Consider the following 16,605-nt stretch of genomic DNA (forward strand, 5'->3'; position numbering starts at 1 on the left):
TTCCCTCCCAGCACATGCTCTGCAGGAGCAGCAGGGCCCTTACTCCCGGCAGGGAGTGACGGGATCCTTGGCCAGTGAGAGGCCAGGAGCCCTTCCCGCTGTCCTCAGCTCCTTTGTGACTGGCTGACCCCCTGCGTGTGGCAGAAGAGCCCTAAAAAATTAGCAACAAAACAGAATTCTCGAGAAAGGTCTAAGGGATTTCTCAGTTCAATTTGTAAACACAGTCACATTGGATATTAAAAGGTCTAACACCAAGTACAAAAGATGTGTCTAAAATAAAGTCCTTGGATTAAAAATGATTGGAAATTAAAAAGATCCATAGGGGAGGGGGGTGGTGACACATGACCTTTTGATCATGTCCCAGAGGAGGAGACAGTAGCGAGGGACTCACAGAGGCAGGAGCAGGAGAAAGCCGTTTGCAGACACACAGGCTCCCATCTCCCATCTTTCATCGTGTTGAGTAAATTTGATTAGAAACACCATGCCATGGTAAAGGCTAGGTTCCGAGGGCTGGGAAGCACTGAACACCGGTTAGCAGCACAGCGGAGAGGAAAAACATGCCGGTCCTCAATTCCACCCAGTCCTCGCACCCCTCGGAGGGCCCCATGGTCCCGAATTGTGCTTATCAATCCCTTGCCTTTCGTTCAAGTATCACACATGCTGGTCTCCCTACCTGCTTGACTGCATAGTTGAAGTGTCTTTGACCTTCATGGAAAGGGAATTATACTCTGTATTTTCCTTGCACACTCACAGCATTCCTGTCCCATTCCCAGCCTCTTGAATTCTGTTCAAGATTACTGTGTGTGAGCCTCTTCAACAACTGGTGTTGGCAAAACTGGACAGCTACATGTAGAGAGAATGAAACTGGATTATTCTCTAAATCCATACAAAGTAAACTCAAAATGGATTAAAGACCTGAAAGTAAGTCATGAAACCATAAAACTCTTAGAAGAAAACACAGGCAAAAATCTCTTGAACATAAAAACGAGCAACTTCTTCCTGAACACATCTCTTTGGGCAAGGGACACAAAATCAGAAATGAACAAGTGGTACTACATCAAACCAAAAAGCTCCTGTACAGCAAAGGACACCATCAGCAGAACAAAAAGGCATCCTACAGTATGGGAGAATATATTTGTAAAGGACTCATCTGATAAGGAGTTAATATCCAAAATATATAAAGAACTCACATGCTTCAATACCCAAAATACAAATAACTTGATCAAAACATCAGAAGAGGACCTGAACAGACATTTCTCCAGAGAAGAAATTCAGATGGCCAACAGGCACATGAAAAGATGCTCCACATCACTAATCCTCAGGGAAATGCAAATGAAAACCATAATGCGATATCACCTCAACACCAGAACAACCACTATCCAAAAGACAAGAAATAATAAATGCTGGCAAGGGTGCAGAGAAATAGGAACCTCCTACACAGTTGGTGGGACTGTAAATTGGTGCAACTGCTGCAGAAAGCAGTATGGAGGTTCCTCAAAAAACTAAAAATAGAAATACCATTTGACCCAGTAATTCCACTCATAGGAATATACCTGAAGAAAATTAGATCCCTGTTTCAAAAAGACATATGCACCCCTATGTTTATCACAGCACTATTTACAATAGCCAAGATATGGAAGCAACCTAAGTGTCCAGTAGATGAATGGCTAAAGAAGAGGTGGTACATATACACAATGGATTATTATTCTACCATAGCAAGAAAAGAAATCCTGCCATTGGCAACATGGATGGATCTAGAGGGTATTGTGAAATAAGCCAAAGAAAGATAAATACCATGTGATTTCACTTATTTGTGGAATACAAAAACAAAGCAAAACAGAAGGAACAAAACAGCATTAGACTCATTGACACTGAGAAATGACTAGTGGTTATCAAGGGGGAGGGAGAGAGAAGGGGTAGGGGTAAGGGGGACTGTTGAACCACTGTGTTGTACATTTGATTAAAAAAAAAAATATATATATATATATATATATAAAGATTACTGTGTGTGGTCCTAACCCACACAATACAGTAGGGCTTATTGTAGGCATAACCAACCTTTATGTCTCTCGTCTACTGATGAGGGGCCATCTGGGGGCCGCTTTTTGATGTTATCAGCAAAGCTGCAATGAACATTGGACATTCTTGCATGAGTGTCCAGTCCACATGCTCTTCCCTTGATTTTTCACACTGGCAGCCCCACCCAGTCTCACGCCTGGTCCTGCTCGCCTGCACCCTGGTGTCCTGCAGAGCGCTGGGCCAGCCCACGTGAGTGAGTTTTCCACCCACCTTTACTGCATGTCTGGTTTCTATGGAGGCCAATGCCGGCCTTTCCCTGGGTGGAAAACCAAACCCTTTAAACCGCCTTGACTTAAGGACTTGCTTTTCCTTCTGGGAATAACCGGTGCTTGTCAGGGTATGAGCCCTGAGACTGGGCCTCTGTTACTGTCCCACCTGGGACACACCTTATGGCTTTTCATTCCTCAGGTTCCCTATCTGTTAAATGGGGGAGAAACACCTGTCTTGACTAAGTCAGAAGGTCGTCACAAAAAGAAACTGTCCAAAGGTGGCTCCCCAAGTACCACCGAGCCAATCTGTTGATAAAACAAACTGAGTTTATTGCTTCCCAGAGCAGGGGGAGCACCTGCAGCCTCAGCAGGTCCTCGGGGGGGCCACGGTGAGGGCAGAAGGTACTGACAATCAAGGTGCGGTTTAAAGTGGATCTTTCAGTGCGGGGACTTGATGAGGGTCGGGTCACCATCATGATACAACATGGACTGGCGGGGAGAGCAAGATGAGCATCTTGAGATGAGCTAGGAATTCGGGGGTCTTGGGGCACGTGCTGCTGGTGCTTTCCAGTGAAGAGCTGATGGGTCTTTCAGGAAGTTCTTGTAAGGATCAAACCATTTTCCTCGGCAGACCTGGGGAAGCATAAGGACGTGCTCATGCCGACAGGGAAGGGGAAAGTTGCCTTAATGCAGGAAGCCAGGGGTGGTTCTGGTTCTCCATGTCAACTGAGCCAGTACAGATGGTTTCTGTCCTCAAAACCCAAGCAGACATTTTAACTCTTTTCAAATGTAGGGAGAAAAGCTCTGTACGAGGTCAAGGAATTAGTGATACTAGTAAATATGTCTTTAGCTTTCTGGAAAGCATTGAGCATGCTAGGTATGGAATAAGATGACCTTAGGTTTGTACAACCCAGAAATACGGTACCTGGAGATGTGAAATCCCAGGTGCTGGCCCAGGGGCTCTGCGTCCCGAGGGTAAAGAAGCGCATTGTTCCTGCCCTGTACACCCCAACTGCCCCTTCCTCATCATTCCATCTCACGCGCCTCCCATCCCCCACAGTGCAGACTGGTGCTCCCTCCTCTGGGCTCTCTGGACTCTGTCCACCCCACACCCTACAGCTGCCTTCCCACCGGCCTGTCTCCCTCCTCAGACTGGGAAGCTGGAACGCGTCAGACTCACTGCTGTATCCACATGTCCAACCCAAAGCAGGTGCTTAATACATTTTTGCTAGATGGGTGAAGTGCTTCCCCATAGGGGATGTTGGATTCCATTTTCTAGCTGCCTCAAACCCACTGTCTGAATCTCAGATTCCTCTTGCTGTCCTTGTCTGTCAATGCTGAGATCTGGCGGTGACCTTCTTCAGGAATCCACCTGCACCCCTGAGATTCTGAAGGAGAAATAGATCCAGCCTTTGCAGGCATCCAAATCCCCCTTTGGCCGTGGGGAACAGCTACAGGGATCAGAGAAAACAGCTGCAGTTTCCTGTGGCTACAGCTGGACTGGGATTATCAGGCCAGCCACATCTCTCCCCAGCTGCCTGGCACCAGTGGGATGAACCTAGTGAGAAGCTCAGCAACCTGCCCAAGGCGGCAGAGCCAGGCATCTGTGCGATGCGGGTTTGGGCGCCAGTCTGCTGTTCGGGTAATGTTTTCCCCCTGAAATCAGCAATTTTAAAGCACTCACACTGCTTGTCACAGGGAGCAAAGGAACAAGCTGTGAAATGTTAGCTTTGGGTGGGGCTCAATTTCTCCCTCCCTGGCTGAGAGGCGGGAGGGGCACTGATTTCTCCACAGCTTACGGACAGATCTTCAGGTTGGGACACTGATAGAGGGTCTTTAATTCCCATGTACCCTCCTCAGCACCTCCCCCAGGACATCTCCCCACACAAGATCTAGGTAAAAATAGGTTCAAACACAGTTTTAAAGCACCATTCCAGGTCCCTCTTCCAATCTTGCGGCTGTATTCACAGAAATGCTAAAGGTACTGCTCACCGTGTAGCAGTGTCACCTATGTCAAAGTTCTTTTTCCTGGCTAATTTTGTCCAGCCAAGTTAACAACTATTCTGAAATGACTCTATTTGGTAATATTCCTGTGTGGCTGAAAATAATTTTTTTCCTAAAGAAAAGAAGGATATCAGGGACTCCATCCCATAACAACCCATTTCTCTCCCTTTAATATCCACTTAAGATCGCATGATCACTGAAAGATTTCAGATCGTGGAGCAGTCAGATACAGATCACTAAGTAACTACATATGAAATTTTTAAGGAAAGAGTTTTTTAAATGTACAATAAGAAGATATTTCCAAAAATGACCAGGTATATTTTAAAAAGAACCAAACAGAACTTTTAGAAATGAAAATGAATGGATTAAAAAACAGAATATTACACACAATTGAAGACGGAATTGGTCACCAGGACTGGGTAGAAAAAATCAGCCAGAATACAGCAGAGAGACAAAGAGAAAAACTACCAAAAAGTGGAGAATTAAAAGACCTTACAACCTAACACAAATATGGACCTGTTTGGTTCAAACAAACTAAATGTAAAAAACAGTTTTGAAAAAAATCAGAGACATTTAAATATGAGCTGGACATTACATGATATTAAGGAATTACTGTAAATTTTGTTAATTGTGAGGATGGCATGGTGGTTCTGGAAGGTTGAATAATGGCCCCCAAAGACATGTCCATGTCCTAATCTAGAACCTGGAACATGTTCCCTTACATGACCAAAGGGACTTCGCCAATGTGATTAAGTTAGGGACCTTGAGGTGGGTGATTACCTCAGGTTGCTGGGTGAGCCCAGTGCAATCACAAGGGTCTTTACAAAAGGGGATCTAGATGGTCACAGGCAGAGAGGAGATGTGGAGTATGGAGTGATGCACAGCAATAAGCCAAGAAATGAGGGGCGCCTCTGGAGGCAAGGAATAGGGTTCTTTTCCAGAAGCTCTGGAAGGAATGCAGCCCTGCCCACACCTTGATTTTAGACCCATTTTGGATTTCTGACTGCCAGAACTATAATAGAGATGTATGGTTTTCGGCCACAAAGCCTGCGGTGATTTATTACAACAGCAAGAGGAAACTAATATAGTGCTGTTGTTTTGTCTTAAGGCCTTATCAGTTAGAAACGTATAATAAAGCATTTAAGGGTGGAATGGCACAGGGTTTACTTAGAGTACCCTCAAAATTTAAAAAAGCACATGTTGGGGGAGACAAAATAAAATTTAAAAATGTTGACAATGGTTGAAGCTGAATGATGAGCACAAGGAAGCTCAGTATACCATTGTCTTTACTTTTATGCTGGCTAAAAACTTCTAGAACAAAAACTTAAAAAATATATCGTGTCAGTGTTGTGACCCTGGCCTCCATCCCCAGATGACTTCTGTATCTACACTCACAGCCTGGGTGGGCTCGCTGTCTCCGGCCAGACCTTCCTGTGGGCTCGACGTTCACATCCCATGGTCCACGTGCCCCTCCCTTGGGGGCTAATGGGCTTTCAAACCCAGCGTGCCTACGGAGTGATGGCCAGGATGTACTGTAAGGGGGACAACACAAGGGCATACCAGGGGCTCTAGCGTGCTAGCCTTTCCGTAAAAGGGGAAACATGTGAATACATGTGTGTGTCTTCGTGTTCATTTGTGTATTTAAGGAGAAACATGATAGGGTCCCAGAGGTCTTAACTGGCCTCGCTCTCCCCGCTCCCTTCCTCCTCTTACTCGGGTCGCCCTCCAGCGAGCCGCCTCCCAAGTTCTCCCTGCAGCTTTGTCTTCAGGGAACCTACGCGGAGACATTTCTCACGTCTACGGACCGACCCTCCGCTGTCTTTCCCGTCTCGGTAAATGGCAGCTCTGACCTTGCAGTTGCTTAGGTACAAACCTCAAGGTCAGTTTGATTTCCTCTCTCACGCCCACACCCAGTTCATGAGCAATTCCTGTTGGCTCTACTTTCAAAATACACGCAGGCTCTGGACATTCCTCCAAACACCTCTCGCCACTTCTAGTGCCACCGCGTGGGCAGGGCCTCTGCCACCTCTCGCCTGTGCTGTCACACTCGCCTGCTAACTGGTCACCCTGCTTCCGTCCTTGGCCGCTTCACAGAGTGCTCAGGTCAGGTGACTCATCACACGGTAGTCGCGCTCTGCTCAGAAATCTGCCCAAGGCTTCCTGGCTCACTTCCGTGGCCCAGTAGCATCTGCCCCGCAACCCCCCAGCTACCTCTTTGTCCTAAACTTCCTATTATCTTCCCGTCTTCTTTAATTCCGACATATTCAAGGCACAGAGGGAAGGCCGGCCCAAGGCGAGTGAGGAGGGGAGAAGTACAAGGCCAGGCTGAGGCGGGGAGGCGTCGCCCCGCAACAGAGAACTTGTCCTTCAGCTGCAGAGCGCAGGGAGCGCACAGCTTCAGGTTTTGAGCTTGGGCAGCCCCAACCCCACAGCACGGCGGGTTACGGGGTCTGGCCGTTTCTGCCCAGTGGGGCTGTACCCAGGGCTGCACTGCCCCAGAGCGCCCCCGAGGGTTAGCCGCGCCTGTGGTGCCTGCTCCCCTGGGCCTCTCCCTGCCCAATCCAGCCCCGTCCCCCTTTGCCTGCCACAGCCCCTGCCCCGCCATCCGGATAGGACAGGCAGGTGGGGAATGGGCCATGGTAAGGAGTTTGAATCCTATTTGGTTTTACTGGGAAGCCATTGCATGGTTTTAAGGAGGGAAATGCACTGGCGTTTGCCTTTAGAGCGATCTCCTTGGACTGCAGGGAGCGGGGTTGGAGCCGAGAGGCCTAGCTGTGATTGTTCAGGAGGAAGATCCTGCGTGGACTGAGAGGGCAGCAGAGGCCGCCGCGAGCAATGGTTGGACTCAGGATACATTTCAGCAGGACTTCCTGAGAGATGAGATGACAGATGCGAGCTCCTGGAGGATGGTGGTTGTTCCTGAGATAGGGAGGCCGCTTGGGCAAACACCTGGAGACCTGGATGAGGGGACTGTGAGCCATTCAGGTGGGGATGCTGAGAAGGCAGAGAGGCAAGGCTTTGAGCTGGGAGGAGAGGGCAGGCTGAAAACGGTTCTCCGGGAGATGGTGTCTCACAGAGCAGAGCTAGTTGGGGCTGAGGCGAGAACACGCCAGCCTGGGGCGGAGGGGTAGAAGAAAGGGCGTGCGATTGCCTCGTCCATGCTATATTATGGCACAGACAAAACAGGATGGATTGCAACAAGTGAAAGAGCGAGGTGGATCTGTCGTGTATGTACAAATGGCAAGGAGCCTTACTAAGTGGAGAAAACTCAAGCCTCGGAGCCGTACGCATCCATAACACGAACCCATCTGCACGTGTGTGTCTAGAGAATGTCCAGGACACACACCATGTAGTTGACGGCAGCTGCTTCTGGGGAGAGGGCTGAGGGGAGGAAAGGAAGTAGATTTACTTTTATTCCTCCACACTGCTTGGATATTTTATTTATTCCTTAATTTTATTTTATTTATCTTGTTTTACTTTGTTTAATTTTGTACAATAAGCATGTATTACTTGTAGTATACAATTTTTGGGTCCCACACATTTGCCTGTGGACTTAGATTGGGGACCAAGGGTGGCAGGGCAAGGGTGGGTGACATCCTGCGTGCCCAGGGAAAACCGGAGAAGGGGAATGGCCAGGGGGAGGGAAGGTGAGCACGAAGCAGTGGGTGACGGGATCCAACCGGGTTTCCATCTTCACTTCCTTGCCCTTCCCTGGGGCATGAGCCACAGCCGGGGGCCCGGGGGGTCCACGCTGGCCCTCAGCCAGTTGCTCTTTTGTGCGGAAGGGTTTGTTTTCATATTAGTTTCCCTGTTTTGCAGAGGTGCCCCTGGAGCCCAGGGGCAAAGGAAAGTAATCCATTTTCTTCACTCTCCTTCTGCTTTGTCTTCTCCTGTAGGGTGTTAAGGCCAGGCCAGGCCAGGCCATGGTTCTAAAAGTTCCTTTGATTCTTTAGAAAAATCCTTACATAATTTAATCGGAGGGACCCCAGGGATCAAATGCATAGTCTCGTCTGGATGGACTGAACAGAAAGTTCAAATTTAGTGAACGGGGTTGTTTGGATGAAGTAACGCCTGGATCTCCCAGAAAGGGGTCTCTGAAGACTGTATGTCTCTAGCTGTCCTGGAGGGACCTTCAGTTAGCTTCTGCATGAACACAGGTATCTTGGAGGAGTCCACGCTCTAGGGAGATGGCAGTGCCAACTCAGGGGGCTGGACTGGACGGCGACTGGGGTGACCCCCAAGTGATCCTGGCCTGCTGGCTGGCCAACCTGAGAATTTTGCTGTTGTCGTCTTTGTAGTTAGGCTGGTTGAAAGTGACATAGAGATTCAGGGTGACAAAGTCTCTTGAAGATTCTTGCCATTTTCAATGAGTATTTGAAAGATTCATTTCATTATTTGGGAGACTGCTTGGAAATCATCCCAGTGTAGTTCTTGTCACTTGCTCTGTGTGTGTACTTGCCTGTGTGTTCTAAAAATGCAGATAACTTCCCCCAAGTCTGTTTTCTTAATGAGCTCACACAGCCTAGCTTCTGAAGATCAAAGGGTCAGTAATGCAGGGCACCATCCCCTCTTGGGTAACATGATACGAAATGGGTTTCTGCCTGAGAAACGACTACTCTGCCTTTTCCTCTTTCGCTAGGGCGATGCATGTTGCAAAGACTGCAGGGCCTTAGCCCAGAGAGAGAGAAGGTCCTGAGCAAAGGGTTTGGATGCTGAGTTGAGTCCTGTGTCTTAGACTGGGTTGCCTTGAACACTGCAGAGGTAGCCTGGGGAGCCTCTGGGGAGAGACGCCGCCAGGGAGTGAGGAGGGCAGGACTGAGCACAGGGGGAAGGTGACCCCGATGTGGCTGCAGCTGAGGCCCATCCTGCTAAAAAGCTCCGGTCCCAAACTGAAACAAAATGGCTGGGACTTTGCATTTGCATCAGCAGGTGCAGGATGGAGGATCGGGGAAGATCTGGGTGTGACTCTATTATCCATGACACCTGGCTGCCACTGGCACCTCTGTGTCACCGGAGAAACTTAATATCTTCAAGCCTCAGTTTCCTCATCTGGAAAATGGGTCCCAAAATACCCTGCCTTTCAGGATTAAGGATTTGAGATATAAAATGCACATAATGCTTTTAGCACAGAACTAGTGTGACTAGTAAACTGCTCACTGGATTTTCAAGACTCAGGACAAGAAAAATAATGTACCCTATCTCATAAATATTTTTAATATCAGTTGCATGTTGAAATGATAACACTTTGGATATACTGGATTTAATAAAATTTATTATTCAAGTTAATCTCACCTGTTTCTTTTTACTTTTTAAAACGTGGTTATAAGATTAAAATTACATCAGGACCCATTTGATTCATGCATCTTGCTCATATATGGGCAGAAGTGTCTAGAGTCTATTCTAGACATTATTCTTGGCTATTCTATCATGTGATCAATGAAACATTATTCTTAGCACCCATTAGGCTAATTAAAAACCAACTGGTGCTGATTGGAGATAAAGAGAGCCAAAGTGGGCTTTGGATGAATCTTTCAAATTCAGGTTCTAACTACCTCTGGAGTTTTGCATTTCCAGTTTAGCAGAGCATAATCTACAGTCTACTTACTGGGAAGTAGATTGAAACCACGTCACATGTGCAGATCATGCTGAAGGGTTTTAAAATAAAGTGCAGGCACTATAAACCCTTACCAAGCCCTTCACTTTTGAGAAGACTTCTGTAGGTCTAGCAAGTGTTCATAATCACATTCAGCATCTTCTGTTTAAGAAGACAGGAAATCAGATGCTCAGTTTTAGGAAGCATTTCATTCAAAATGATTAACATATTTATAATAGGGGCTTAAAGGGAATATTCATTTATGCCAAGAAGCTCCTTCTCCATTGATGTTAAATCAAGAATATTTTACTGTACAAGGCACCGAATACTTCTACTCACTGTTTTCTCCTTTTAAAGAAAACATGACAAATTAGTGATCTGGAAGATTTGAATAAAAAAAATATCAGGGAAATCATTGTTTTGAGAGTTCTTTCAGCTTAATTAATTCACTTTGGCTGTCCAAATCCATTCTAGGTCTGCAGGCGATTTTCAAACAAAATGTTGTGATAGAGCTCATGCCAAAGATTTGGGGCAAGGATTTCTGCTTGCTGAGCTGTCACCGCAAGCTAACCAAATGTCAACAGAGAATTCTTAGGCAGATTAACTTTCCCCTGAATGATCTGTTTTATCTCATCCATCTGCATTCCTTCCCATGGGTATTTTCAGACTGGGCTAACAAGTTAGATACATAGGAATCATGTAAATTGTTTTAAAAAAAAATCAACAGGTATTGTTTATAGTTCATGATGCGTGATCAAAACTGAAAGTTTCTGTGATATGACTGCCCTTGCACTGTTCACCATGTAAGAATTTATTCACTATGTAAGAACTTGTTCACCATGTAAGAACTTGTTTGTTATGCTTTAGAAGATTGGAGACTGTTGAGAATTAGGCTTGGGGTTGATTAATGATTGTGCATTGAGTCCCCTATACAGAATTTTATTGTTGTTAACAACCATCTGATCAATAAATATGAGAGATGTCCTCTCAAAAAAAAAAAAATCAACAGGTGACTTGGGAAAAGTTGGTCATTGATCTAAAAAAATTCATTCAATTTTTGGAAAGAATTTCTTAGTTTATCAGTTTCAAGGAGTCTAAAAGTCTCTTCCAATTTCCTCTGCCCATTTCAAGGAGTCTTAATCTTTTTTCTTCAAAAAGTTAAATAGAATTACCATATGACCTTGCAGTTCTTCTCCTAGGTATATTCATAAAAGATCTGAACATCAGGTACTCAAGCTAGTACATGTGTACAAATGTTGGGGGAAACACCCAAACTGTTTATCAAAGCAGATGTATGGATAAGCAAAATGTCAAATGGGCATAATGGGATATTACTCAAGCATAAAGAGGAAGGAGATTCTAATGCAATGCTACAAATGGAAGAACTACAAAAAATAATGGTGAGTGAAAGACACCAGACATAAAAGTCACATATTATATGAGTCCATTTATATGAAATGTCCAGAATAGGTAAATCCATAGAGACAGAAAGCAGCTTGGTGGTTTTCCCGGCCTGGAGGGAGGGAATGGAGAGCGACTGCTTAATGGGTTTGGGTTTTCTTTGGGGGAGTAAAAATGTTCTGGAACTAGATAAAGGCGGTGGTTGTACAACCTTGTGAATGTTCTAAATACCAGTGAACTGCATTCTTCACAAAGGTTAATTTTACATAAAAAAAATAAAAGTAAAAAAGAAAGGTTAATTTAATGTTGTATAAATTTCGCTTCAATTAAAAAGGCTCTATCACTTTATAACCACTTATTTGATGGTCTGGGAGATGGGATTTTCTGAATAGCTAAACAACCGTCTATGGGATCAGTCAAATAGGTGTCCTGAGCCAGCCTGGACTCCCCTTGACACCAGACTCACTTCTCTTTATCACAGGCCCTCATCCCTCTACAGACCAGCTGTTGCAATTACACCCTGCATCTTGTATGAAATTAAAAAAAAAAAAAATTCTGCACGGTATTTTTCTGACCACTGGGTGTCATGAGTGTACAATATATGCTTCAGCTAGAAAACTGCATGCTTAGAGGAACGCAGCTTTGTGCAATATGGCAGCAGTGCTCTACATGACAGAGGGCACGGGCGAATAATGAGTTGTTTAAAGTTGCTTTGTTCCTGCAAACATGACACTGAGAAACAAACGACATGCAGGCATTTGAAGATCAGCAAAAGCACAGCACTGGCCTCTTTGCGTTTTCTAGAGTATTTTTTGTGGATCACCAGTTACAGGAAAGCAATCAAAATCTCACATAAGGTGGCCCTGGGGCCACTTCTCAAAGTACTCTCTGACCAAGAGCGGTGAGTGACCTGGAACCCTTTGGCCTCAGATGGTACAGCATTTCTGTCCTTTAGCAAATTAAAATAAGAACAAGTAGGTGCTTGTTATCACTATGTTAGTTCCCATTGACTGGCCTTTTGATTTCACTAGAGAGTGACTTCCTTGTAAATTGTCCTGAATACAGTTGACCCCACTTCGGAATCATATGGTTATGGAATTTGCAGCTCTTCCCAGTCTTGGCATCAAAACCTCCTCTCTGATGGAAGTATTCTGGGTTCCGTCTCTAATGTGCAAACCAGCATCTTAAATTTTTCCTCTTGGCTGTGGGAAATTGTCTGTGTTATTAACATCATTAACATATTTTTAAATTAGGAAGGAAGGTCATTGAATTAAGTAGGAGGTAAATTGGGGCTTTTGTTAGGTTAAATATAATACTTTTGAGGACACCAGAGTCATCTACTCCCATGGCAGATCTGTTTCCAAGTTACAAGGATTTTAATGGTTTAGTAAAAGCACATTCATGTTCATAAAGGTGGAACCTTTGAAATCTGGGCTTAGAGACATTGGAGGCAGGGGGCTGGAAAAAAAGAAGAGAATGTTCACAAATATGTTTATCACTATTTGAAAACATCTTATTTATTTGTAACATTTGTTTAACCAGAATGTAAACTCTGTGAAGACATAGCCTGGCAAATGATAGAAATATTGTATATTTGTGGAAGTATCACTTAGGAATGCTTTCATATACAAGTAACAGAACCCCTCCACTACCAGAGACTCAAAAAAAAGGATTTTTTTCTATTATTATTATTTTCTTAATAGCAAGAAGCCTGGAGGCAGTTGCTGGTACTGCTTCGGTTGTTCTAAGAAACCATAAAGGACCCAAGCTCTTCCTCTTATTCTGCTCTGCCACCATTAGTATTCTGTCTTTTTATTGTCATGGTTGCAAAAGAGCTGCCACAGCTCCAGGCATCAGACCTGATTTTAGTGCCAAAGAAGGGGGAAGAAACAATGCTGGCAAGCTATCCTCATCTCCTCATGCTTGTTTTTATAAGGAAGCAAAAGCTTTCCCAGAAATCTCCCCAGCTAACTTCCCTTTAGATCTCATTGACTAAAAGTGAGTGATGTAGCTGTTAGCTACTAGGAAGTGGGCAAAGGAAAGTGGATGGTTAGTCAGCAATGGCAGCGGTGACTTCCACAGTAGAATAAATGAATTGGAAGAGACTGATCAATAAAAGGTTGAAACCTATCTAAGGGACCAGAAAAGCCCAGTGAACATAGACTGAAAACTCTTAGGAAGATCACTCATTGCTGCTTTGTTTAGGATTTTTCTATCTAAGTTCATGGGTGACATTGGCCTATAATTTTTTCTTGTTCATGCTGTGTCCTTGTTAGACTTTGCTGCCATAGTTATATGAGGCTCATAAAATGAGTTGGAGAGAGTTCTCTATTAGTTGGCAATTTTTTTTTCTGTAAAGGGCTAAATAGTAACCATATTAGGCTTTGCAGATTCTACAGTCTCTGTGGCAACAACCGCTCGGCTGTTTCAGTGTGAAAGTCGCCACAGACAATACGTGAAAGTTGAGGCACGGCCACATTTGGCCCACAAGCTGTGGTTTAGCTATTCTTGTTCTAGGCTATGTTTTATGTGAGTTTGGAATTATTTGTTTCTTAAATGTTTGGGAAAACTCTCCTGTAGTACTTCATGGGCCTGTTTTTGATTTGTGAAAATATTTTTACACTTGTCGATTCAATTTCTTTAACAATTATAGGACTCTTCTGGTTGTCTCTTCCTAAGAGACATTATGTTACAATATATTCTTGTAGGAAATTGTCCAATTGGTCTACATGTTCAAATTAATGGAGAAAGAATTTTTCATTATTAACTTTTTTATTGTGATAAATATATGTATAATACTTATGCATATTTAATTATTTATATATAGGAATATAGAATTAATATGTGTATATATAGATAGTAAAGTTTACCATTCTAACCATAATTTTTTAAAAATTTTAAATTGTGATAAAATATTCATAATATAAAATGTACCATCTTAGCCATTTTTAAAATGTACAGTCCAGTGGTGCTAAGTACATTCACACTGTTGTGCAACCAGTCTCTAGGGCTCTCTTCATCGTGCAAAACTGGACATTTTAACTATTTTCAAATGTACAATTCAGTGACATTAAGCACACTAATAATGTTGTATAACCATTACCATCGTCCTCTCCAGAACTTTTTCACCTTCCCAAATAGAAACTCTGTCCCCATTAAGCAATAACTACCCCATACCCCTCCTCTCCCCACCAGGCCCGGAAACCTCCATTCTACTTTCTGTCTCTGTGACCTCCAGGTACCTCATATAAGTAGAAACCTGCAATATTTGTCCCTTTATGTCTGGCTTATTTCACTCAGCATGTTGAAGCATGTTTCTGTCATAATTTCATTCTTAGTCAAGGCTATGGTGGCCCTCCTTTTGCAATGTATTAATGTGTCAAATCAACACAATGTATACCTTAAACTTACACAATGTTGTACGTCAATTGTATCTCAATACAGCTGAGAAAAATAAATAAATAAAAAGAATTTCCTTCCTTTTTAAGGCTGAGTAATATTCTATTGTATATATATATATATATATATATGCCACATTTGGGTTGTCAGTCATTTGTTCTATAGGCATCTGGGTTGTTTGCACCCTTTGGCTATTGTGAATAATGCAGCTGTGAACATGGGTTCTGTTTGTGCCCCTGATTTAAATTCTTCTGGGTATATATCAACAGGTGGAACTGTTGGATCATATGGTAATTCTATGTTTAATTTTCTGACGCATTGTCAAACTGTTTTCCTTCATTATTAACTTTTTAACTGAAGCTTTACATCTTGAAAATTGTATAAATCATAAACGTACAGTTCACTAAATCATCTCAAATGAACAACCAGATCAGAATCAGGACCAGCTGTCCAGAAGGCCCCTTGTGTTCCCTTCCACTCACTTCTAACATCATGGATTACTTTTGCCTATTTTGGAACTTCATATAATAAACTAATTCATTCCATTGTATATTTATATCACCATTTACTGATTTATTCTGCTGTTAATATGATATTTGGGTTGCTTCCAGTTTGGGGCTATAATGAGTAGGGCTATTATGAACATTCTTGTACATGTCTGTTGATACACAAATATACAGATTCCTGTTAGGTAGACACTTATTGTTAGGTCATAGGGTTTGTGTACATTCAACTTTAGTAGATACTGTTTTCCAAAGTGGCTGGATCAATTTCATGCACTTCCACTAGCAATGGAGTAACGTTTGGATTGTTCTGTAATCTTGACTATATTTGGTACTGTCAGCCTTTAAAATGTTTGCTGTCTGGGTGAGGATAACTGTGTAGTGGTACCTCACTATTGTTTTGCTTTTCACTTTTTTTTGTCACTAAAATCTTTTCAGATGTTAATTTGCCATCCAGAAATTCTCCCTTGTAAAGTGCCTCAAGTCTTGGCCTATTTATGTATGTTATTGGATGATTTTTCTTATTGATTTGTAAGAGTTCCTTATATATTCTGGACATAAGTCCTTTGTTGGTTATGTGTATTGAAAATATCTTTCTCCACTCTGGGACTTGGCTTTTTACTTCATATGTGTGTTTTTATGAACTAAAGTTTCTAATTTTAATGTTGCTCAAATAATCTTTTTTAAAAATCCTGTTTTAAGAAATTCTTGTCATTAGCTTCAAGATGGTGGCATGAGAGGTGAGACAGAAACCTCCTCCCAAAACCACATATAATGTGAAAATATAGTTAATACAACTAATCCTGAAAGAGCAAAAGTAAAGAAGGCTGCAACAGACTGCCTACATCTGGAGAAAAGAGCAGACCTCATGGAAAAAGGTAAAGTACCAAAGTCACAATCTGGCAGGACCTAAGCCCTTCCCCCACCCCAGCTCACCCGTGGAAGGAAGATAAATGGAGAGGCGAGTGGATGGAGGCCTAGGACTGCTGAACACCCAGCCCTGGAGATCTGCTCTGAGAACACAAACCTACATTACATGGTGCTTCGGAAATTAGTGGGGTTAGAAAGCTATGACCGGTCGAATACTTGGAGAGACTGAGATTCTAGCTGCTTGTGGAGAATAGGTACCCACAACTGGCTGCTCTGGGACAAAAGAAAGGTGGGCAGTCTGAGAGAGTTCCTCACAGCAAGAGGGCTGTTAAAGGAGCAAGGTTTGCACAGAGCTTGCTGCTCAGGAGAAAGGACAGGTGGACAAAATGGTCCTGGCACACTCAGCCCAGCAGGTTGGGAACTTCCATGAGCTTCAGAGGCTCCATCCCCCTGGCTGGCAACACATCTCTGAGGCCCCCCACCATGAAACACAGCTTGCCATTCCTTCTTCCCAGCCGGCACCAGCTCACAAACCTGCTGCCCCCAC

Source organism: Manis pentadactyla, chromosome 4, assembly GCF_030020395.1.
Source record: "Manis pentadactyla isolate mManPen7 chromosome 4, mManPen7.hap1, whole genome shotgun sequence".
NCBI classification, from domain to species: domain Eukaryota; kingdom Metazoa; phylum Chordata; class Mammalia; order Pholidota; family Manidae; genus Manis; species Manis pentadactyla.